General features: G+C 55.8%; 1 protein-coding gene across 2 annotated transcripts in view; it reads right to left on the reverse strand.

Annotated features, from left to right (window-relative positions):
• Window positions 1-23997, reverse strand: part of UNC5B (unc-5 netrin receptor B) — an 81438-nt gene that overhangs the window by 27131 nt on the left and 30310 nt on the right. The gene's annotated exons all lie outside the window — the stretch shown is intronic.

Here is a 23997-nt window from a genome sequence, read left to right on the forward strand (position 1 = left end):
TTCCTGTGCTGGCCACAGGAAGCGGCCTCACCGTGATGGCCAGCTAGGGCAGTGGCTTACATCCCGAAGGGGGGTATCTGGCTGACCCTGAGAAATGGAAGGGCTCAAGGACAAGTGAGGGCAAGTGAAGAGCTGATGGGAGGCACTGAGTCCCAGAATGGAGCTCAGGCCCCACGTTACTGGGGGCCACACGACTTACAAAGTCAGGAGGGACACTATGGTTATGGGTCTACCCTCAGACTCTCAGTGGGGCCTGGGGAGGCTGCATTCCACACCGGAGTCCCTCCTCCCACACCTTTCCTTCAGCCATTGGGCTCCCTCAGCCTGAGCCTTTCTAGGACTAATTTCCGACTCCCCTTCCAAGCCCTAGGTCCCAGGGTGTCACTACGCCTGGAGGCTTGGGCCCTAAGGAGGCTTGGGGTGCGTTCTGCCTCCACCTCTTCTCCCAGACAAGGGGCTCGGAGCTCTCTTATGCATCACATTCCAGAAAATAACCTTTTACCAATAGCAGTGTGATAATAAACACCACCAGTACAGTAATCCTGTGAGCTAGGTGCTCCATTTCACAGAGGAGGAGACTGAGGCTCAAGGAAATTAAAGAACATGCTCAGGCTCCCAGCTAATGAGAAACCCAAAGCTCTTCTTGTTAAAGCACAGGCCTCCTTTGGTTCACAAGGCCCTAAGGGATAAGCAGGGGGCAGCTAGTTTCCTGCCCATTTTGCAGATGAGCAAATAGAGTCTCTCCAGAGTTCACTAGCTTGCCGGAAGGGAAGAGGGTCTTGGCGTCCTCACCCCAGCACCTGGCCTCCCTACCTCTGGGACCTGACAAGTCCCAGACTTGTTTTGGATAGCCCAGCCAAACAGAGATCCATCCTAGCCTGGAGGGACCTGTTGCTAGCCTGGTGTCACACTGAGACACACACACACTCCCAGAGCAGACATCCGCAGACCACACCCATGGTCACAGGCCACCCTCTCCCTGGGATCCCCGCCACTGGGCTGGGACAGTGACTCCGTTCTTAGGGCTGTTTATGTCAGTGCTCTACGGCAATGGCCGTGGCTCAGGCCCCCTGGGGGACCCTCTATTTTATTTGGTCATCTCTCCTCCATTCAGAGTTGGCATGGGATGCACCTGAGTGGCTCCAGTCCTGGCTAGGGAGGGCTCCCTTTCCCTCCCTAAGCCCAGGTCCTCCTGCTGGGACCTCCTCACTGTGCTCCCTACCTTCCCCTTTCCCCTCCAATCCGAGATGCTCACAGCAGCCAAGCCATCTCGTGAAACAGAGGTCACTCCCCCTCTCCTGCTTGCAGCCTCTGACGGCTGCCATTTGCACCTGGAATGAAGTCCCACCCGGCACCGAACCCTCCGACTTCAGAGGCTCACTCATCATCACGGCGCCCCAAGCCATTCGCCCCCGCCTGCAGGCGTGTTTCCTGCCCCTTGAATGTGCCTCCTTTATTGCCACCACAGGGCCTTTGCTCTTCTCTCCTGGAGTGCACGCGCACCACGGGCCAATCTCTCTGTACTCTTGCAGCAGCAACTCTTTGTCCCCGAGATCTCAGTGCCACCTGCCACTCCCATGTGAGGCCCTCCCTGACTGGGCTGTGTGCACTGATCCTCCTCTGCTCTCCCCTCTGCCATCCCCAGATTGTCCTGGGTTTTTTTTTGTTGTTGTTGTTGTTTTGCTTGTTTGTCTGTTTTTCTTGACAGTGTTCACCTCTGGAATCCCTTCTTCCTGTATTTGATTGTTCCCTGTCTGTGTCTGAACAAGTCTGCTCTCTGGAAGGCAAGCTCCTGGAGAACCTGGAAATCCTGTTTGCCTGTTTAGCTGGACCTACTAGGGTTGCAGGACTTCTCCCAACACCTGGGGTGGCAGGTGGAGGCGGGAGGAAGCAGCCAGAGGGGACGCACACACGTTGGGCTCACCTTAGCCCTGATCCTATAGGACACCACTAACCCAGGGAACCTCAGAGACCATCTAATCCTTGTCTTTCAAGATGGAGAGAAGAGAGGGTGTGGCCTGATCTAAAAATCACACAGCACCTGGGCCCCAAAGCCAGTAGAGAAACTGAGCTCTAGAGACTCCCAGGACAGGAGGAGGGACTTTATTTTAAAAAATCCTCCTTGTCTTTCTAATGAAAACATGTTCTTTTCCCCTCTTGGCCTTTTCTGATGACAACTGAGGAAGAAATAAGAATGAAAATAAAAACCACCCATTCCCACCTCCTGTTTACCAGAATTAACACAAGACGTCGGTCCTCTCAGACTACAGACAGGACGCTTATTTGTTACCGAGGTCCCACGATATACAGTTCCATATTCTGTTTCCCTTGCAAGGCCCTTAACTGAAGACTTTGAAACCATAAGCCAAATGCACAAAGCATCTTTGGTGCTCAGCACGGTCCCACACGGCACAGGCGCGGGCCAGTGTGGCTGACTGCCCCCCCGCACCGCATCCCGGGTCGCTGGAGAAGCAGCAGGATACAGAGCTGGTACGGGAGGCCACAGGGCAATGACATCAGTGGCTTGATACATTTGGGTGCTGAGCAGAAAGATGCCCAGGGTCCCATCCCTGTCCTGGGGAAGAGTGAAAAAGCCCACAGGTACAGCCTCTGGCTCAGGGACTGCCTGGTGGGGCAGCGATGAGGTCCTTGTTGCCCTTTGTTCCAGGTGAGCTGCCTGCATGCCCTCCTGGGAAGTCCAGGGTCAGGCCTGTTCTTGGAGAGCCCCAGGGCACAAATTTCCTCTCCTTCTCTGCCTCACACTCCCAGGCTGAACAACCCCTCCTCGCAAAGGGGAGACAACCGCCCACACACTGCAAAGCAGAAAACTGGCTATGATCCTTGCCGGCCGCCCTCAGCACCATCACCACGCCTGGCCAGACCCTGCACCAGTGCGGGTTGTGGGCCACCCGGCAGGCACCGAGAGGCAGCTCAGACTCTGCGCTATGGGGCCCTCAGGCCTGAGTCCAAACTCTTCCTTCCGGAGAGGAGCAATGACTTGTCCAAGGGCAAACCGCCAGTGGGTGGCTACAGCAAGCCTAGTATCTGGGCATCACATTTGCACAAAGAGAACCACATCAGGGCCAGAGAAAACGGGTAGCAGGCTCTGGCCTTTGCCAATCTCTGAAACGTGCCCTGCGACAAAGGAGGAGAGATGATGAGAGGTGGAGGTGGAGTCACGGGGAGAGGGACAGAGAAAAAGCTGAGAGCGCCAGCAGGGGAGGGCGAGATGAGCAGCATGGGGCTCCTCCTTGTCCTTTTTCTGAGCCTGGAATCCACCTGAGTTTGCGCTCAGGCCAGGAAAGCGAGGGAAGGTGGCTTCCAGCCCTGGTCTCGATCCACACCGCTGCTCTGCCTCTTCCACAAGGTCAAGACTGGGCTAGGGTTCCATGGGTCCCGAGGGAGGCAGACCTTGGAGACTTGAGCTCCCAGGGGTTGGATTAACTGGTCTCAGGTCACAGAGCAAGTGGGAAGCAAAGGGGCTGGAACGTGGGCATCCTGGCACTCAGCCCAGTGCTCTTGCCCTTGCCTCTCTGGCCCTGGTCTTGGGTGAACAGCTGAGTTCTCAGCGGTGGAGACGTGGGGAGACAGGTGCCCCAGGCCAAGGGGAACCCCCACATGGCCACTCAGGCACATCTCAAGGGAGATAGGGTGGTGGGCAGGGACTCACCCCCACTCTTCCATTCATTCATCAGATGTCCTCATCTCCCCTTGATCACACCTGTGGTAGGGCCTTGGAGAGCTCTGGTCAAGCTTCAGTCACACCCATGGGAAGCTCCCAGCAAAAGTTCAAGGTTAGGGATCCCACATCTTGACTCTCAGATTCCTGCTCCGTCCGCTTCCAGCCTAGCCCCACAGTGATGTCTCTCTGCCTGCGGACCCACCATCTGTGCAGAAATATATCAATAGCTATGTCTGTAGCTCCTTCCCTCTCAGTTGGGGAGCCAGCCAGTCCGCCTCCTCCCGGAAGCATGCTTTGACTACTTCCACCTGGGCGACCCCAGGGAGTGCTCATTCTCCAGGTCCCTCTAATCCCTTATATTTTTCTTGGGCTGAAATCCATGGTGCTGTCCTTGGCTCATGAAGCAACCTTGGGTAAGCCACTTCCCTCTGAGCCTCAATCTTGCCTTCTGGAAAATGGGGTCACTTTTACTTGCTTCAACCCCCTGGGGTTGTCAGGAACACCAAGCCAGAAGTGTGAAACTGTTTTGCCAGGTGGGCAGCCTGGTGCTCTAAGCTTTATAATTGTTTGTTTGTTTGTTTATTCATTTTGCAGTAAGAAATGGTGGCTATGCCTTCCTGGGGCTGCCAGAGTCCTGGCTGACTTCTTGATCAATAGCCCTAAGGCTTTCCTCTGGGTTCCAGGTGCGGGCCAGGTGCCCCGCTCCCCACCCTGCCCCACATCCCCACCCCGGCCCACTCGGTGATGACCCACTCAGTGATGACATGGAGCTTCAAAAGGCTGATGCAAGCTGGAAGGAGGGAAGGAAACAGACTCGCGTGGGGCAGGGGGAGCTCCACCTCCAGCCCCGTGGGACTCCCAGCCCGGCTGCTGCCACCTTGTTTGTACCTGCTGATGTAATCACTAGGTCTCCTTGGCTCAGGGATCGGCCTGCTCACCTTGACCTCTGAGCTGGAGCCAGAGGAAGTATGAGAGGGCAGGTGCCCAGCCCCTGTGCACCATGACAAGGCCTTTCTCCAAGGAGGGGTGTGGGGCGCCACTGGGCTCCAGGGAGAGCAGAGGGGAGGAAAGAGCCTGAGACATGGCATGGAGAAGGGCACGGGCCCTGGAGGAAGTGGGAGCAGGGTCAACCCCACTCTGCTAGGGGGATAAAGAATTCAGGAGGAAAAGACGTGGCGGGGGGAGTGCGGCTCTGTGGAAGGAAAACATGGAAAAGGTTCGTGCGTGAGGAGGCCAGCTGCCCCATGTCCTGGGCCCTGGGCTTATCTGTAAAATGGACGCGATATCATTAGCCCAACTGTGCTCATTTCTCAGTGATGGCTGGGGCCAGAGGTGTGAAAGTGCGATGTGACACTAAGGCATGTGGGCGGCTCAGAGGACCTGGGGACAGCGGTGGGAGAGTTCTCTCCAGGAGCCTGGGAGTGCGGCTGTGTTCTCTGCCTGGCCTGGTCCCAGGAGCCTCCTCTTGGGGAGGAGGGCACGGATGAGGAGCGCAGGGTTCCCTGGAGGCCTCTAAGGAGCCTTCAAAAACACGAAGGTAGTGAGGGCAAGAGCCAAGACACACTCCTGGAAACTGCGTACAGCAGAGGGCCCGGAGCCCAAGAGCTCAGGGTCTGGAGATAGCCCTGTCTCCAGACTCATTCTCAAACCTGGTTTCCCTGGAGATGCCTTTGCTCTTTCCCTGAGAAAGGGGTGGAGCAAAGAGCCTCATGTGGTTCATGAGTCTCTTTGGTTAACACTGAAGGCTCCTGAAAGATGGGGAGCCAGCCCGGTAGCGGGGAGATGTCCATCTCAGCTGCCCTCGACCCTGCAGCCCCAGGAGTGGGGTCACCTTCGGTTCTGCTACGTTGCTCTGGAGGGAGGGCTGGGTGCGATTCATGGGCTTCCCTGGCCACACAGACCCACGTTCCCTTTCCCATGGCCTTGAGTCACAGCGGGTCACATGGGGAACCAGTAACAAGGACAGTTACAGGCAGGCCGGCTCTCAGACACTGCACAGAGCACTTGGCGTCCAACTGAATATTCCCAACAACCTTTGAGCCCGGTACTCTTAGGAGGACCCCCAGCTTGTGGGCAAGGAGACTAAGAGGTACAGAGAGCCTAGGTAACTTGCTCAAGGTCAGAAGGCAGGGCCATTGGCCCTTACATCTGGATCTCCCTGTCTCTAAGCCCCTACCTGTCAACCTCCACCATGGTAGTTCTCAAACAGCAGCATGAGCCAGGACCCCCGGAAGGCGTGGAGAAACCCGGGGCGCCATGGCCTTCCTCCTCCATCCCTGGACCCCCACTCAACAGGTCTGCAGTGGGGCTTGAGAGCCTGCATTTCTAGCACGTTCCCAGGTGCTGCCGCTGGCCCACAGCTCTACGCTCTCTTGTCTAACAGAAATGTAAACCACCTAGCCCACAGGCGGTGCTTGAGTGGTCAGCAACCCTTCTCTGAGCTTCTGTGATTCAGCCGCAGACCTTTCAAAAAGAACAAAAGGAATCACATAGGAGCATGGGGCCGGCCACCTTAGCTTAAATTGGCTCTGGTGTGCGGCACTAAGGATAATGACAGTTTCCCCTGCACCTGCGTTCTGGCACATTCCTTAGCTTCTCGGGGCCTCAGTTTCCTTATCTGCAAAATGGGAGGGTTGAACACATTACACGCCCAAATCGCTCAGAGCAGTACGTGCCACATCAAAAGGGCTTACTGGGCATAGGCTGTGCTACTGTTTTTATTATCCTTGTCACTATCTACATCATCTCTATTGTCTTCCCAACAACTCCGTGAGGTTGCGGTGATAGTTACCTCCATTGTTTGAAGTTGCTCAGCGGGGTAAGTAACTTGCCCAAGTCACCAAGTGGTGGCGGAGGAAAGATCTGAAGCCAGGCTTGGCAGTCCAGTGGCAGGACCTGTCCCCCATGAGCCAAGAGAGATGTCTACTTCCTCCAGGAAAGATGAGAGTTATTTTCCAATTTATTTTTATTTCTTGTTTATCTTCTTGTTTATGTTTCCTGCACTTCCTTCTTGACGCCCTCACTCCGCCCGGGGAATAACAGTGTCACTGCTGAAGGGAGAATGTCTCCAGTAGGAAACCAGAGCTGTGTCAACCTCCGGTGCTTGGTGACCCTGGCCAGTCAGACCCTTGTGCCCTCTCCTCCCCCCATCTGTCCATCTGTCCCCTGGTCTGCTCCACCTTACTGGGCACCCTCAAGGAGCAGGGGATGGCTCAGCACCGGCCACTGGTCCAGCCCCTGAGAGGGGGACGGTCACACGCTTCTCCTGAGACCCTCCTGCCCCCATGTCCTCTGGGATGGCAAGTTCAAAACAATAGACACTTCAGGTTGCCTTGATGTAAAGGTTTAGTAGGGGTCTAATTTTAGCTAGGGAATACTCGACATTTTCCCAGCCGCCGCCACCGCTGCACTCCGTGCTGGACAAATGGCCTTGGTTTTCCTCCCCAATTGTTCTCAGCTGGGGGGCTAGGGGCTGACTCCAGCTCAGGACAATTGCCTTTGTGTCTACTTCCGGGTAGCTCTTAATAACTCAGCAGAGAGAATAGGACAGCCCCGGAGTTCTCAGCCCCCAGCTCTCGGTCCGAGCTCTCTGGCCCCTACCCCCATCCTGTCAGTGGGGTCCTTGCTTTACAGTTCAGGACACCTCCAAAATGTAGTATTTAAACAGGACTTGCTGGTCACAGGCTCCTCAAATACCCAGGGGTGGTGGCAGGGAAGGAGGGCTGTGGCCCATGGGGCCTCCCAGTGCACAGATGTGGATGCCAAGGCCCAGAGAGGGTGTGACTGGCCTAAGGTCACACAGCACTCTGGCAGAGCTAGGCCTGGACTGGAGGTCCACAGTCAAGGGTCCTGCACTCTTTGCACCATGTGCAGGAGAAATCCCACTGCTGTCCATGCTTCCGGCCAGCATGGGGACACCTCAAAGCATCAGACCCCAAGCTGTAAGCCCCCAGTGGAGACACCTGGAATGCTGAGTCATTGCCCCAATTCCCCTCACCTGGTTGAACCCTTCTGCCTCCAACTTCCCCTTGAAAGGTCATCTCCTCAGAGATCTCCTGCCTGCTCCTCCCAATGACCCTGGGGCCCTGGCTCTTCCTTGGGTATTTCTTTTTCCTTATTGCCCTTGCCACCATTTTTAGTTACGTACTCTGTGTATTACCTTGTCGAATGCCTGGGTGTCCACCAGATCTTTGTCTCACCCCAGGAGGCAGGTGGATGGTCGCAGTCACAACACTGAACCCCCTCTGTGGGCCCTAGGCCAGGGTCCCAGAGCCCCTGCCGTGCCAAGCGAGGCTGGGGAGGGGGTCCCAGGGGAACGAATGGGGCCCCTGGGGCCACTCAAGCCTTGGGATGGTGGCTCTTTGCCACCCAGCGTGGACATACTCAGATGTTCTCAGCAGTGTGATGTCCTCACTGACATTTGCCGCCTGAACACTGTCCCTGGCAGGATGGCACGTGTGTGCCCACTGCCGACCCCCAGTGCCAGCACGGCACACAGTAGGTGCTTCATAAGTGCTCTTCACATGAATGGATGGACTACCTGGGCCCCTGTGGATCCTCTTCTCCCTGAGGACAGGCCTTGATTCGACCTATGTCCCACCCTTTCCGTGAACAGCTCTGGAAGCAAGAGAAATGAGGAGCCTTGGGGAAGGCACCCAGGGCCCCAACCCGGAGGGCTGTCTGCTGGCCTTGCAGCCCCCCACTCTGCCTGGCCCCCCACCACTCCAGCCGGGACCCAGCATGCTATAATTACAGTCCTCCTTCCAGGCTCCGGTAATGAGGGGTGTCGGGTGCCAGCCGTAATTACAGCCTGGTTAAAACGAACAGGAGCCGCCTCCAAGCCAAATTACAAAGTCTGCAGCCGGACTCCCTCCTGCCCTGCTCCCTTTTTATGGGGCTGGTTAGAGGGAGGGACGGAGAGTTTAGGGAGAAGCCAGCCTGGGCTGGGGCTGCGGTTTCAGCACAGCAGAGAGCGGCGGAGAGCAGAAAGTCTGGGCCTGCGATGCTTTGAAAGTCTCCTTGAGTTCCCCCAACTCACCCCCCCATCAAAATTTCCAGGCAAAGCTGAGGTCAGGGGCAGACAAAGAAACCAGCTCTTCTGACACTTTGATCAGCATGGCACCTTGGGGCTGAGCACTCAGAGCACACAGGTGGCTTCCAAGGGCCCAAGCACTGTTGCCCCAACTTTGCAAACCACGGTTCAGGGCTTAACACACTTGCCCTAAATCACACAGCCAGTGAAAGGGAAAATCCAGGGCTCAGGTCCACACTGGGAGAAGGTTCTGGAGCACGGGCACAGTCCACTTTGCACAGGGTGGCATAGGAAAGGGCTCGGGAACCCTGAGAATGATGAGTTTTGGGAGTCAAGGCCTGGGAGGTTCAACGAAGTCCTTCTCCCCCTTTTGAAGATGGAGAAATTGAGACTAATTTCCAGTGGCATCTCAGGACCCACAGGCAGAGCTAGGATGAGGGAGTCCTTGTCTGCCTCAGAGTCTTGGGATGGTAGAGAGTATCAAGGCTATAGAGAAAATCCAGTTCAGGTTCAAACACATAGCGGCAGGGCCCCACCAGAGGCTGTGGCAGACATCACTAATCAATGCCTGAACAGGGCCTCAGACTCCTCAACACAGGACACACCCAGACACACCAATCAAGTGATGAAAAAAAAGATTCCATCATCCCTGACTTGAACTGTCTCCACTCACCCCCAACCTAACCCCAGGGGAAAACGGAGACCAGAGAGCTGGGGTGACTTAGCCCAGTAGCGGAGTGGCTCCTTCCTGACCAGCCTCCATGGGTGTGGATCGGCCACTCCCCCTGCACCCTCAGCACAGCCCCACGGACTCTGGGCCTCCAGTGTGGGAAAGACTCCGGGAGACGCAAGAGCCCTCCCCAGCCCTGCCCCCACAGCACCGACCAGGCTGGAAGGCCACCTTCGTAAGGGACTGCGGAGGAACAGGATTGCTCACCGGAGGGGACCCCAGGCAGGTGTGACAACCTCTGCACAGAGCCCTGAGCTGCCAGCACAACCCTTTCCTGGGCCTCTTGGCTGGGCTCTCCTCCCAGCCCGAAAAGCTGGCTCCAGCCACCCACTGCCCACTCACCACAGTTGGCCCGCGGTGACTCAGTCTTCTGGGTTACCTCCCCCCAGCCGTTCCTCTGCCCCTGGCATCCCCCGCTCTAACAAGCCTCTTCAATAGAGCCTTTGATCCACGCTCTCCAGGCTCCTGGACCAGGACAGCCGGCTGCCTTCAGCGAGGGGGTGTTGGACAGAGGTGGCTTGGGGAGGACAAGGACCAAGATGGGACAGGCACAGCCCCTTGGGGTCCTCGCTTTAGTGTGTGTGTGACTCCCCCAGCCTCACCAGGATGACCAAAGGCCCAGAGCCTCAAGGCCCTCCAGGGGAGGTGAGAAAGCTGCCGAGATTTCTGGGAGGTGCCTGCCTCTTCCAATACTGCCGGGCCTGAACCGGAGGGCATTTTCAAAAGGACACTTTAATTAGGGAACAGGGTGGCCAGCCAGCGGGATTATAGGGCCACACCCGGTACCATCAGAGGCCTCTCAATGCCCGGGCCCAGCCTGCCTGTCTTGCCTCCACCTCCTCCTTGGAGTTGTGAGGAAAGTGAGGTGGGGTGGAGGGGTGGGGGTCATCCCTGAGCACCTCTGCCTGTCCCTGCAGCGGGGCCCCTGGAAAGAAACACTGGAAATCTCAGGTATGCTTTCTCGAGCTGAGTTTGGATCTCAGGCACAGAAACACAAGTGCTGGAGACAGCTGACCAAAGCAGAGAAGCTGTCCTCTGAGCAGGAGGCAGGAGGAGTTCTGAGCCACGTCCCCTGGGCCACCGAAGGAAGCAGGCCCTAGAGCCTCCACCCCGACCCTGGGTACCCCTCACCTCTCTCCACTGAAAGGGATGATGACAAAGGTTGGTTTGTCCCCTGGAGGCTCTGGCTCAAGCCCAAACCGTGCTATTGCCCGCGTCTTTCCCGGCACTGCGTTCCCACATCCAAGATGGGCAGATGTGCGGCTGCCTGGGGCTGTCCACCCCTGAGCATCAGGAGTGGGGACACAGGGTCCAGGCCCACTGACCTGGCTGGACTGGGGCCAGGGCACCCCACTGTAGGTCATCTCCATGCCCCAAGTTCTTCCTCTATAAAATGGGGAGATCTGCAGGAATCTCCCAGGCCTGCTGTTCAGGTAAACTATCACCTACATGAAAGTAACCAGCACAGGGTCTGGCCGGTGCGCCCAGAAAACCTCGTTTCGGTTCAAGTCCTGCTCATACGTTAATGGGCTATGTGACCCTGGGCCAACCACTTCCCCTCTTGGAGCCTCAGTTTCTTAATCTCCGGACGGGGTGAACAGTAGGTTCTGCTTATAGAAGGGAAAGTGCTTTATAACCTGTAAAGGGGTGTCCAAGGCTAAGATCACACACAACTCTTTTCCTTATGAATAGCTACATGGACCCTCCCTCTACCCTGCCCAAGAGGTAAGGCTGGGACATTTCTATCCCAGCTTCCCACCCCGAGGCTCAGCCTATCCCTTGTCATCTGCCAGCTGGCTCTTGGACAGGTTGGTGACTGGCGGGTTCTTGGACGGGCAGGGGGAAGAGAGGCTTTGGCTGTTTAGGTCTCTGGGGAAGAAGTCTTCACCCACTGGTGAATCCTCTCCTCGACTGGCCACCAACCTCAAGAGAAAAGACAATGCTGGGGTGGGTAGAGTAGGACAAGGGTGGGGACCTGGGCGACCCTGGGAGCAGACGGCATGAGCCAGGTGGGCGAAACCCACCTTTAGCTCTTCCTCCTGCTTCTCTTGAGGGAACTCCAAAGGTTCCTTGGGATGCTCCAAGTTGTGTGATCTTGGTTAAGTTCCTTTCTCTCTCTGGGGACATTTCTTCTTCCTCTAAAAGGACACCTTCTTCCTCTAAAAGGACATTCTCCAAGAACATGGCTTGTCCTGTTGCTCTCTGATGCTTGGAGTAGAGGGCTCCGGGAAAGGCACAAGCGAAGCCAGCCCCTCCACACTTCACTCACTGGCTTCAGTGGGAAGCCAGGTGTCCTGGGGGCCACAGGGCTGGGTTTGGAGGAACACGGGTTGGCTTTTGGACACTCACGAAGCAAGAGGATTTGAAAGCACCAGGGCTTCTCTCCAGGCTCTCCTGATCTGCAAACCCTCCTCTCCCATCCTGTGCTTGGCCAGCAGGCGTCAAGGACAAGCATGAGGGAATGCATGGAGCAGCCTAGACCTAGACATGGGAACCCCACCTGGAGCTGAGGGCACCCACGTCTCACCAGGGGGGTGAGGGCCCTTGCTTTCAGTGGAAAGAGCTCCCGCACGCACCCGGGGGAGAATACTGGCATTGATAGCTATGGGATCTTAGGCTTTTCCTTCTTTTCTATACCTGGAAAATGGATCTGTGAGGAGTCCCTCACCTAGCGGATAACTGGGAGGAACGAGCGTGACTGTGTGTGGAGCACTTAGGCCAGCACCTGGCTCAGGTGAGTGCTCACCAACAGCGCCCAGTTAATGCAGCGCCAACCTTGGAAACATCGCTTCGGGTCCCCGGGCCTTTGGGCTGCATCTGGAAAGTGGATATCAGGACGTGCCTGGTGCGGATCACACATACTATGGGGTTCAGCACAGGCCCGGAGCACAGCAGGCACACGGGCTGTCTGTGGGAGCCGCTGAGGCCGGGCGAGCTGGCAGAGCTCCCCACACACCTGGCCACAGCCTGCCCCGGTTCCAGGGAGGGAACAGAGCCTCGTCTCTGCCCTGCAACAGACACAGGTTTCCTCACTCCTTCTGGCTGTCAAGCCCCAGATTGCTGCTGGATCCCCAGCCAGGGCCAACACCTTCCACACCCATGTGGCCCCTCTGCACAGCACCTGGTGTGCGGAGGCGGGAGCTCACCACCCAGTCCGGGATGCCTTCCAACCTGGGGCTGGAGGGGAGCCGGGAGCCCGAGGTGGCGGCCTTGATTCTGCCCATTTCACAGACTGAACACGTTACCGAGGTGCTAGCCACCTCATGTGAATGGTCTGGGTGGCCTGACGGGGAAGGGAGTCCCAGAGAGAAACGGGGGTCCTTAGACACCTGACTGGAGGCCAGTGGCAACTCTCAGCCCAAACTTCCCAGTTCACCATCTGTCTGGTAGTGAAAAGGATGGTCCCACTTAACAGGTAAGGAAATAGGCTCAGAGGTGAATGGCATGCCTGGCTCAGAAGCAGGGTTGGCGGTGAAGCTGGGGTTTGAGCCCAGGGACCTTCTCTTCCTACTATAAGGCCAGACATGCTGGTTGGGAGATGCAGGTGGAGAGGAACAAGGCAAGATCTAGGGGTACAGCTGACTCTCCTCCTGCTCGTCCCTTGTGCCTAGCAAAGAACCTCAGGGAGCACTTGCTAATTGACAGAGGAGATCCAATGAGACGTAGCTTTCCAGGGTTCCCCCTTAACCTGCCCCTGCCAGGATGGTCTATGTTGGCTGCTGGACCCCTTCCCCTCTTGCTACTGGGGCTGTCCCAATTCTCCTTAATGTACTTCCTTAATCCTCTGCCCCACCCTTTCCCTGGACCGGACTGGCCCCCCAGCTCCACACTCTCTGCTTTGCCTCACAATCTATGCCTTTTTTATGGCCTTCCTTTCTATTCCCCTGGGCTCAACTCTGGCTGGAATGTTCCTTTGACATCCCAGGGAGGCAGGGAACCTGGGCTCTTGTCTCAGCTCAGTAATCAACTGCTGTGTGACCTTGAACAAGTCCCTGACCCCCTCTGGGCCCCTGCTTGCTCATCTGTCATTGAGGAGTTAGGTGAGAAGTTCTGATGTTCTATGAATACCAAAACCCACACCAAATGTTCAGGCTGGTATACTGGTGGACATCTGGGACCTTGGACTCCTGGCTCACCTCTTGGCTCCCCACTGCGGCCCTGGAGAAGCTGGTCCAGGGACTGGGCTGCCAGACGGGGCCATCCTCTGCACCTCTGAGTCCCTGTCTGGGCTCCATCTGCTTTCTCAGAGCTTCCTGTATGCCACTGTCTCGGGCTTCTGCTCGACTTCCCTCTGTTCCCCATCCTGTGCTCACCCCCAGGCAGCGGAGGTTGCCCCTGTCACTGAAGCCAACTCCTGGCAGAATTATTTCCCTCTGTGCTGGGCTTCCATTAGTCAGTAAGTACAGCAGACCCAGGCAGGGCGCTAGGGAACGAGGCAGCCATAAATCACCGTGGCGCTCTCTCCGAGCCTGGCTGCTGACAGCCTAGGAGCTCTGCTGGCTCAGCGGAGTCTCCCTTCCTGGAGACGCTGGGCCAGGGCTGAAGAGGCTATGTGAGTGGCAGTAGTACAGGGTACGGTAGGCACAAGACCACTTATCTAATCACCGTGACATTGTCACCGTAGCACCCCGCCCCAGGACATGGTAGGGAACTTGACAAGTCATTGAGACTCAAAGCCTCAGTTTCCCAGTCTGTAAAATGGGTTGATCATACACCAACCCCACAGAGTTCATGGGAGGACTACCTGAGGACCCTGCCCTGCCACGCCAGTCCAAACATACACACACACACACACACACACACACACACACACACAATGCCAAGGAGCAGTAACTGTAAACTATCCCATCTTCTTCCCCTGTGGTAGGGGAAGATGCCCTGCTTGCCTCTGTCTTTTACACGATCCACTTTTGCTTGGTCTGAGGCAGGCCTTTTGCTTGGGATCCAGACTGCCACAGGTGAAATCAACCGACGCCAGCAGAGCTCACCATCGACCCTGTCTGGGGAGGGTGAGAACTCAGCCCGGCCGGGAGCCTCTGGCACCCTCAGTGAACAAAGTTTGGCTGAGAAAATTAAATGAGATCACAGGGGTGAGATTAAAAGAGCAAATTGCTTGAAAGGGCTTGCGCTCATTCCAGATCTCACTGCAGATGGATGGCGCTAATTACCGCTTAGTAAAGCAGGTCCCTAAGGGCCCCTGGTGTTTCTAAGTTAGGGACTCTGGAAGCCAAGGCCAGAGCTCCTTTTGTCTCCAATTCACATTCCCTTCCCCCACAGCGAGGGGGAGCTGGTGAAATGTGTGATATCTGGAAAACACCTTTTGCCATCTTCGGAGAATGATGACTTGGGGATAACTCTTGTTCCCAATCCACAAAGCTATGTGGCCACAAGGGTCAAGGACGGCATGTCTTCTCCTGAATTCCATTCTGGGAAGCTCTCCCGAAGTGCTCAGCCAAGCTGGGTTCATGGAGATGTTCACAGCAGTGCTATTTACGAGGGAGAAATACCCCCACAGCGGGAACTGGTGGAGTAAATTTAAGTATATCCATTGCCCATATGTGGGTGATTCTGAGGTGGGAAGAGGGCTACAATGACACCCATGTAACCGCATGGGAAAGGCTTGCACAATCAGGTTAAGCAGGGAGACCTGAGTGTGACATGAAGCACTGACTTTGATTTGGCCATAAAACAAACCCAAGCCTGAGCCTGGAAGGAAATACAGAGAGAAAGACGCTGATATAATAGGAAAGCGGTGGCTGGGTCTGGGCGGGGGAAGATTATGGGGAGATTATGGGGGGCAATATGGCAACATTATCTGGATGATATGAGCAAGCAAGCAAACAAATGCATCTTGGATTCAGATGTACTGGGTCCAGATTGGGGAGAGGACCGGAGCCTGATCTCTCAAAGAGCCTCAGGGATTCTAACAAGTGTCCCTCAGGCTGCTGTTCTGCAAGCCTGGCCAACATTCTAGGCTCCTGTAGTGTGTGACAGCCTGGGGGCGGGGAGCCTGTGGTGGCCAGAGGCCATCCACCCTGCTCTGTGCACCTGTTGCTCCAGGAAGGCCTCTCTGGGGATGTCCCATTGTTCTCTGGCCAGGAGGAAGGTGGGGGCAGGGAGAATGGCTAGTTCCAAAGCCAGGAAATAAATCTCCCCAACCCAGCCTCTCCATTCAGGCCCGCTTATTGATGGGGACCCAGGGGGCCTGGGGAGAGCTAGTCACCTTCCCAGGATGCGTGAGAAAACTTCTCTGTGCTGGGCCCATGGCGTCTTATAGACTCTGGGGGCCCATCCTGGAGGCTTCCTCTGGCTATTTCCTGGTGTTGTCGGCCCCACGCCGCCACCGCAGCAGGACGCCAGGCGCCCACAGTCCCAGAGCCAACTTGCACCCCTCCCCTTTAGCCACAACCTACTGGGACCCAAGCCTTCAGGCGGGCAGGATGATCTCCATGGGCCTTATCGGATCTGATAGTCTGAAGGGAAGAGATCCCCACCAGCTCCCCTAGGACACACCCTGCCATGCTAGGTGCAGAGAACCATGGACATTTGCATGTAATTTACATCAATTTGATAACCACCTGCTATCACAGAAAGAGCAATGAACCAAGAGTCAGAAACCCTGGAGTTCAGTCCTAACAATATCACTAACTGGATGTGACCTTGAGCAGATTTCTGTCCTCTCTAGACATCAGTCTCCCACCTGCTGAATGGGGGTCGTGCTGCTGGTCTGTAAGCTGACATGATATGGTAAATAGGGACACACATGGAGCAAGGAGGGGGTCCTTGAGATGCCCCTCTCAAGCTGTGACCCTCCCCCACCACCAGCCACAGGACCTGCCTGGATCTTTCCTGGCAGACATTCCTGAGGCAGCTGCTCTAGCCTCTGGGCGCCCCCCACCCCACTGGTGCTCACCTCTCACCCCCAGGCTATGGGGGTCCCTGGGGAGGTAGAGTGCTCACTGCCTCACCCAGCATTCCTGCCCCTCCTCCCCTTGGCAGCCCTTGGGGAAGCCCCGTTTCTGACAGCCTGAAAATGCTGTGAACTGGGTGCTAGGGGAGCTTGGCAGGGCCCCAGGGAAAGGGAGGCAAAGCCCAAGCTGTCCAGGGACTGAGTAAACTCAGCATACATGCGCCCATGAGCGGGCGGGCGTGCACACACACACACACCACTCCACCCTGTAGCCTGAACCAAAACAGCAAAACAGTGCCATTCCTGGCATGTGCCACTCGGGCTGGGCCGGCAAGCCTGCCCACCTGCTGCGGGCAAGGGCCTGGGTGACGGATAAGGGGCTGGTGGAGAGCAAGCCTCGTTTCTGGGAAGTGCCGTTGCGGCTCCTTGCATCAGGATCTCTGGGGCACGGTGCCAGGGGAAGGGCCGAAGCTCAGGCAACTGTCTACTTCGGCTCCCGGGCCTTGGCCCCACAGAGCGGGGTGGCTAAGATGGCCTCACTATGGGGTGTGGCATGTCTGATAGTGCTTTGTGGATCCCCCAAGCCCACAGCTGATGAGAGATAGGGTGTGGGCAGAGGAGTCAGGGTGTGAGCTGCAGAGGCAAAGAGCTAAAAGGGACAGGGTGGAAAAGCCCTTAGACCCTGGGACCCCACAGCCTGGGCTCTGCCCTAGCTCATCCCAGCCTGGAGCTCTCTAGGAAAACCCCCCTCTGTCCCCCAACCTCCGTCCCTCTTCCCTGCCTGCCCTCTGCTCCTGTGGGAAGAACAGACTGCCAGGGTCTGACTGGTTGTCTCTGGAATGTACTACCATGCTTTCAATGCCTTCACTCTCCCCAGAGTTCACAGGTGCTGCCGTCTAGTGACACCAGTCCCCAGGAAGGGCTCTGGCCTGGGGCTAGACACTCCATCTCTCGGAACCTGCTTCCTCCACTCGGAATGGGAGAGAGGATGCCTATCTCTTGTGTCGCTCTGAGCGCTAAAGGGGGCGATTTAATACAAGTTCAGCACAGTGCCTGGCACACAATAAAAATCTTAAAATCTGCCAGCAGCTGTTATCATCAGCAACCTCTTGGAGCCTTGATTTCCTCTTTTGTACAATGCAATGCAAGTCCTGCCTTCATGGGGTGAGTGAGATTAGAAGGAGGTGAGACATACAGATGCACACTGCCAATAGGAGTGGGCAGGGCGGAGGGCCAGAGGCTGTGGGCTCAGGACTGAAGCCAGGCCCCCGTGAGGTACAGGTCAGAGGTGTCTACACTAGAATGGAGCCACAGACGGGAGCCACGTACTGTGGCCAGGGGTTCTGTGACGGTTTCTGCTGCCCCGGGCCCAACATCGTCCCATTTGACAGATGGAAACACAGAGGCCCAGAGAGCCTCTGGCAACAGACAAGCTCACTATGCAGCGAGGGAACAACTGAAGGAACTAGAGCCAGAAAGCTCAAACTCAAGATTCAGGGGGGCCTCTGAGAGAGCAGAAACTGCTTCCCCTTTCCTTTTTTTTTTTTTTTTTTTTTTTTTTTAAAGTACGGACATTTAGAAACACATTGTAATCTACAGGATACTTATTTTAAGCCAGATCACAGCTCACTCTTCTGAGGAGGGGGAGAAAAGCACTCACTTCTTGTTGTTCTAAACTCACTACATGTCACTTTCCATACTTACAAACCCCGCATACCTAGTATACCTCAAGCAGCAGCCTTCTAGAAAAGTCTAGTCAATCTGACAACAAATGAAATGACAGATTGGAAATATACACCCCCAGCCTGTGGATTTTTTTTTTCCCCCAGAGGAAAAAAAAGGCTTACAGAAAAATAAATAGCATCCTCACTTCTTCCCTGCCTGAGCTCCCGTATAAGACTCGCATATGAGACTCCAACAGGATAGGAGTTCTCTCTTGGCTCATTCATCCCTTTGTCTGCCCAGGACCGCGTGGTGGGAGGCCGGAGGGAGACAGAGCTCAGGGTCTTTGCAGGGACCCTCTGCAACTGACATCACCTTTCTGTAGGTGCGTGCAACACAAATGAGAGACAGCATTTAAAAGCAAACTTATTATGGTACAGGCTACCTTTGTGACACACCGGCCCACAATGGCTTCCATCACCCATCATGGGGCAAATGGAAAATTGCTCTCACAGATGGAGAGGTGGGTCCTGTGGCCTGTGAGTCTCAAGGCCAGGGCAGCTGCCAGAAGAAAATCCGATTTGCCTTTAAATACCACCTATAGAGTGTTTCTATCACACCAACTGCCTATGACATTAAAGGGTAAGGGGTAAGAGTTTAAAAGTTTAAAGACTGCATGAAAATGTATGAAGACTGTGGCTTCAGGGAGCAGACAGACAGACACATGGTCAGTGTGTCTGCCAAGGCTCCCTTCAGCTGCCCCTAGGTCCCACTGATTGGTCAAGCAAGGATGAGGCTTGCCTGGGGAGAAAGCAAAGGAGTGTGTGTGTGTGTGTGTGTGTGTGTGTGTGTGTGTGTTTTTGCATATATTTGGGAACATGTACATATGTGGTATATGTGTTTCAGTGTGTTTATATCATAAACACAAGTGAAAACTCATGAGAATGTGCTGGAAAAACTCCTGCCGTTTTACTTTGAATCTCTTAGCAGGAGCTAGCATTCTCTAATCATTCAACCAAGCAATGGGATGACATCTGGTTCCCTGACTCCATATCAGTCTGCTCAGAAGACTAAAACCCAGACAGCCATACCTGGTAGGACGGCTGCCATGGCTGAGCCTGTGACAGACATCACTAGCTGCTCCCAGCACCCTCTCCAGCTGAGCCTGATCTCCACCTCGGGATCGGCACAGCTCCTGTAAGTCATTGCTGTCTGTTCAGGGTTGGCAGGCAAGAGGACCTCTATCTGTCATCCCTGAAATGGATGGTCTCTGGAGTTCCTTCCACCTTGAGCATATGCTAAGCATCCCCCTCCTCAGGTCTACTAGATCCAGACCTATGTTAGAATCCAGGGACGGGCGGGGGTGGGGTGCAGAGAAGTAGGCTCTGCTCAAGGGAGAAGTACAGCTTTTGCTGTTGTGCTGGGAGTCAGGAGGGGGAGAAGCCTTTGTGCAGCCATGAGAGTGTGGTAACGAGGCTGCGACCAAAGCCCTGGAGCCAGGATGGCAAATACGGGCCTCAGTACCACTAGCTCCAATCCCGTGCCCAGAGTAGACATTCCTAACTGACACCAGGTGTCAGTTTACAAAGTAGGCCAGCTGTGGTCCTACAATTCTTCTAAATGTAACCCATCAGGTAGTCATCCTCCGCTTGCAAACAGCCACCAGAGATGAACTGTTTTTGCCAATGCTGCCCTAGACTTAAGGTACAGGCCATAGGACTAGGGAGGTTGGGGTTATAAGGACAGGCTTCCTGGGAAAGGCAGGAATTAGGCTGCGACTTGGGAAGCACCAAGACCCCCAAGCCAGACCAGACGGATGAGGAAGAGAAAGAGGCCAAGCCCTGGAGAAAGGCGATGGTAGGCGTTCCCAGGAGGGCCTGGGGGGAGCACGCCGGCCAAGGCAGGGAGCATTGTGTTTGGATAGAGCAGAACGGCTAGAAGGTGAGGAGCATCCTGGGAGCCAGGTCAAAGGGAGTCTGGTGTCTGAGCCACTGGCATTAAAGGTCCTCTCATTAAAGGCATCCTGGGAGCGGGACCTGGGCCCCCACAGGGTCCTTTGGCAACTGGGAGGTCCAGGCCCAATGTACCATGGGCTCCCAGTGCCCCCGCCCACTCAGGAATGGGAGGTGCTTGTGCCATGGTAGTCTCTGAGGGGAGCAGGAGACGGGCACCCGTGGCCCACACATTTTCCACCTGGTTCCTTTGGACTGTTCTCCTGAGCCCAGATCTGTGCTCAGGCAAGAAAACCACATCTCCAAGACCCCGTCCCAGGCCTCAGGGGAACAGTCTGAGTTCCAGAGTGGAAAGAGAGAAATCTGTGCCCTAAAAGGCCCATGGGCACTGGGACATGTGGCCAGTACCCTATGAAGGACTTTAGTAGGGGACTAAGTACTCGCCCCTGACCCAAGATGTAGTCTTGGTTTTCTGTCTGTATAATGGGTTGTTCCCACCAACTGGAAGTCTGCACTGCTCACTGGGCCACTGCCTCCTGGCCACCTTGGGCTTTAGGGGTTATGGAGGACAAATGGGGAGTGATGGGAGGGAGGAACCATGCTGGGGGCTCCCCTAGAGTTAGGGATGACAGCTGGGAAGCCACATCCTCCTGGACAGCTCTGGCTTCAAAGAGCCTTGCCTGGAAAGCATGGTCTCAGCACAGAACGACAAGCTACATTCCTGCAGGGCTAGGGGCCTATCTCAGTGGACAAGCTCAGAAACCACACATAAGAACACTGTTCTCTCAGCCCTCAACCCTTGACTAGAAGGGCAGCGGGAGCTGGCAATCCTGAATGGGCTCCCCTTGGCAGCCCGTGTCAGGCCAAGGGCTCAGGCTGCTTGCTACGCCCAGGCTGGAAGGTTCTGGCGCCAAGACTGGGTGGACGGCCCATCAGGGACACCTAAAAGGTGTCTGGAACTTGTGGCAACGCACGGTCTGTGAGCTGGGTGAAGAGGAGGCCATGATCCTGCTCTGATATGTGTGTGTTCAACCCTGGGCTCAGTCAGGCGCCTGTGTGGGGCTGCACAGGAGGGATGGAAAACTAGGACACAGAAGGGTCCCCCGGAACGCCATCTGGATCCCATCCACCTCTTTACTAGAAGGAGCTATGGTTTTTGTTTGTTTTTTAAAGATTTTATTTATTTATTTGACAGAGAGAGATACTGACACGGGGAACGCAAGCAGGGAGACTGGGAGAGGGAGAAGCAGGCTTCTCACGAAGCAGGGAGTGGGACTCGATCCCAGGCCCTGGAATCATGACCTCAGCTGAAGGCAGATGCTTAACACCTGAGCCAGCCAGGCGCCCCTGGATGGAGCTGTTTGGGACCACCTGACCAACTGAGCAAATATGAGTGTATATATAGAAATAAAGAAGGATGGACGGGGGGAGTGGTGACTGCAGGCCAGTGGTGTGTGTGCTTTACGCCCTGCTCTGTGTGTGTGTGTGTGTATGTGTCCATGCCCTCTGCCTTGGTGTACACACCTGTAAGCGGACGCCTGTCAGCAATCCCTTGAGTTCAGGGAGCCTCCCATTGCCCACAGGAACGTGGACACGGGGCTGTGTAAATGCGCATTAGAGCAGCTGCTTTTAAAACAAAGAGCTTGGGCTGCAAAGGAAAATGATGAGATTCTTGAGAACGTCAAGAGCAGCAGATACTCGCCGGTCTACTGGGGGTTGTTACACTAACCGCGTGTCCATTCTGCCTAATACATAAATTACTAATGTAAATTAAAGGATAATTGAAGCCCTTTAGGCCCAAATATTTAAATTATTTAACAGGCAGTAGGGAATGGGAGAAAAAAGGAAGAGCTGAGTTTAACACCCGGAGAAAAAAAGTGCCAACTCAGGGGAAGAAGGGGAGGGTGGGCCCTCCCACTGGTTCAGCCCTTCTGGGTGGGGGGGTGAGGATGTGCAGGTCCCAAGAGGAACCCGGACAGGGGGAGGGCCTCCTCCCGCTCCAGGATGGCTCTCTGCACTGTCTGTATGGCCGCCCTCCTTCCCTTCCTTGCTCATCTCCAGCGGCAGCCTCCCTGGGCATTCCTGCTTGGGTAAGCACTGCCGAGACCAGAGGCAAGGCTGGGTGCCCAGCAGGGTGGGGAAGCCTGACTGCCTCCTGCTCAGAGCTCTGCCACTAGGAGAGGAGAGCAGCAGGTCCAGGGGCTCGGGGCCCTCGGACGGCTCCCCAGGGTGAACCTGGCATCTCCTCCCCTAAGATCTCACCCACCTGACAGGGCCATACTCACGGAGGGCCCGCAGGGGGTCACTGAGTCTACCCCTTGTTAGAGAACCAGGAGGACAGACACACAGGAGGGAATCAGCAGCTAGCTAAAGGCAGAGGGGGTGTTCTCCATCTTCTCTCTTATTCCCTGAGGCCTTGAAAGGATCTCCCAGACACAAGACCCCAAATCACTAGGGAGCCTTACTACCCTGGCACCAGACCCCAGGGCAAACCAAAGGAAGCATGTCTTTCCTAAGGTCCTCTGTCTGATGTCTGGAACTTGCTGACCTGAATGGCAAGAACTCCCAACCACGTGCAGGTTCTAATTTGGGGGGTATGGTCATGGTTCACAGCCTTGCCAGGACCTGGGGGGCTGGGGAGCAGAGATGGGGAAGACCCAGTCTTCTCAGGTCCCTGAAACATCTCAGCTGGGCTGGGGATGGGTATCAGATTAGAAGTACAGAGGGTCAGGTCTGGGGAGCTCAGAGGGCGAGGGCCTCGGCAGACAGTACCCTGAGTGGGAGCTCATCCAAGAGCAGAGCCCTCTGTGGGCGGGACAGAAACAAGGCAGACCTGTTCATTCATCTCTCTTCTCCAGCATGTTCCTGGGGCACGGTGGTGGGGACCTGCTAGGTGGCTGGCCAGAAGGAACAGTGCCTTCTCCACAGGCCCCAGCCCTCCCTTCAGGCTTAGCTCCAACAGCACCTCCTCCAGGAAGCCTGCCTGGTGTGCTGTGGATATCTGTGCAACCTTTTTTGTTCTCAGACACTACGAGCACCTTTGCAGAAAAAATTGACCTTTACCATCCTTTTTTGTCCTGAAGAACCATGGCCAAACAATTGGGGGCTCAGTAAATATTCAGAGACGAGCTTCCTGGACAACCCTGCTGGGGCCTAGACCGCCTCTCGTGGACAATCAGGGCCATGGACTATCTTATTTGGCTTGAGCTAGAATCCGGGGAAGGCTGGAGCTGGGCTGCCCCTGGCACGGGGGTCCTCCGAGCAGTGGAGGCATGAGGAGATGGGTGTGGAGGGCCTTGGGCCGGGTGTCCAGTCATGGAGAGAATGGGCCAGGGACGATGGATGACACAGGGTTCAGCCCTGCTGCTGCGGAGCACCAGGAGGCTGGGGTGCTCAAGAAACACTCCTCATGGGAGACTGCTGGCCCGCAGGCTGTACCTCTCTGGGTCTGGGCCTTAGTCTCACTGATCCTACAGAGAAATACCCACAGCTTTTCTCCCTCTGAGGGCAAGCATGGGAGTGGAAGCATGATGGATGGGAAAGGGCTTTGACAAGTACAGAATTTGGGACAATCCCTCCCTTCTTCCTTCCCTCTCCTCTCCAGTCACTCAGTCACCCGGCCACTCACACACTGATTACGATTACTAAGACCTAAAGGGCACATACTGTGACACACAATGGGGTCACCTTCTGTGGAAGGAGCCCAAGGTGCCCACAACGTGGTCCTTGTCTGGGCCCCAACTCCTCAGGGAGGTCTCCCCTACTGTCCTGAGGACCATCCCACTAGGGACTCAACGAGGCCTGGGAGCCATCCCTCTACAAGGAACCTGCACGGGACTCTTACCCTGGGGTCCTTGCTAGAACCTCCCCATGTCCCCTCAGCCCCCTCAGAATCTCACACCTCCCAGCCTGCCTGCAACCCCTTCCCTGTAGCCCCCTCTTGGCCAGGAAGGGACTCCTGTCAGCTCTGTTCTTGCCTGAGGAGCAGCCTTTGCCTGCTGCTGGTCTCCTGCCCTGGGGTCAGATTTT

The sequence above is a fragment of the Mustela lutreola genome, chromosome 4 (genome assembly GCF_030435805.1).
Source record: "Mustela lutreola isolate mMusLut2 chromosome 4, mMusLut2.pri, whole genome shotgun sequence".
NCBI classification, from domain to species: Eukaryota; Metazoa; Chordata; class Mammalia; order Carnivora; family Mustelidae; genus Mustela; species Mustela lutreola.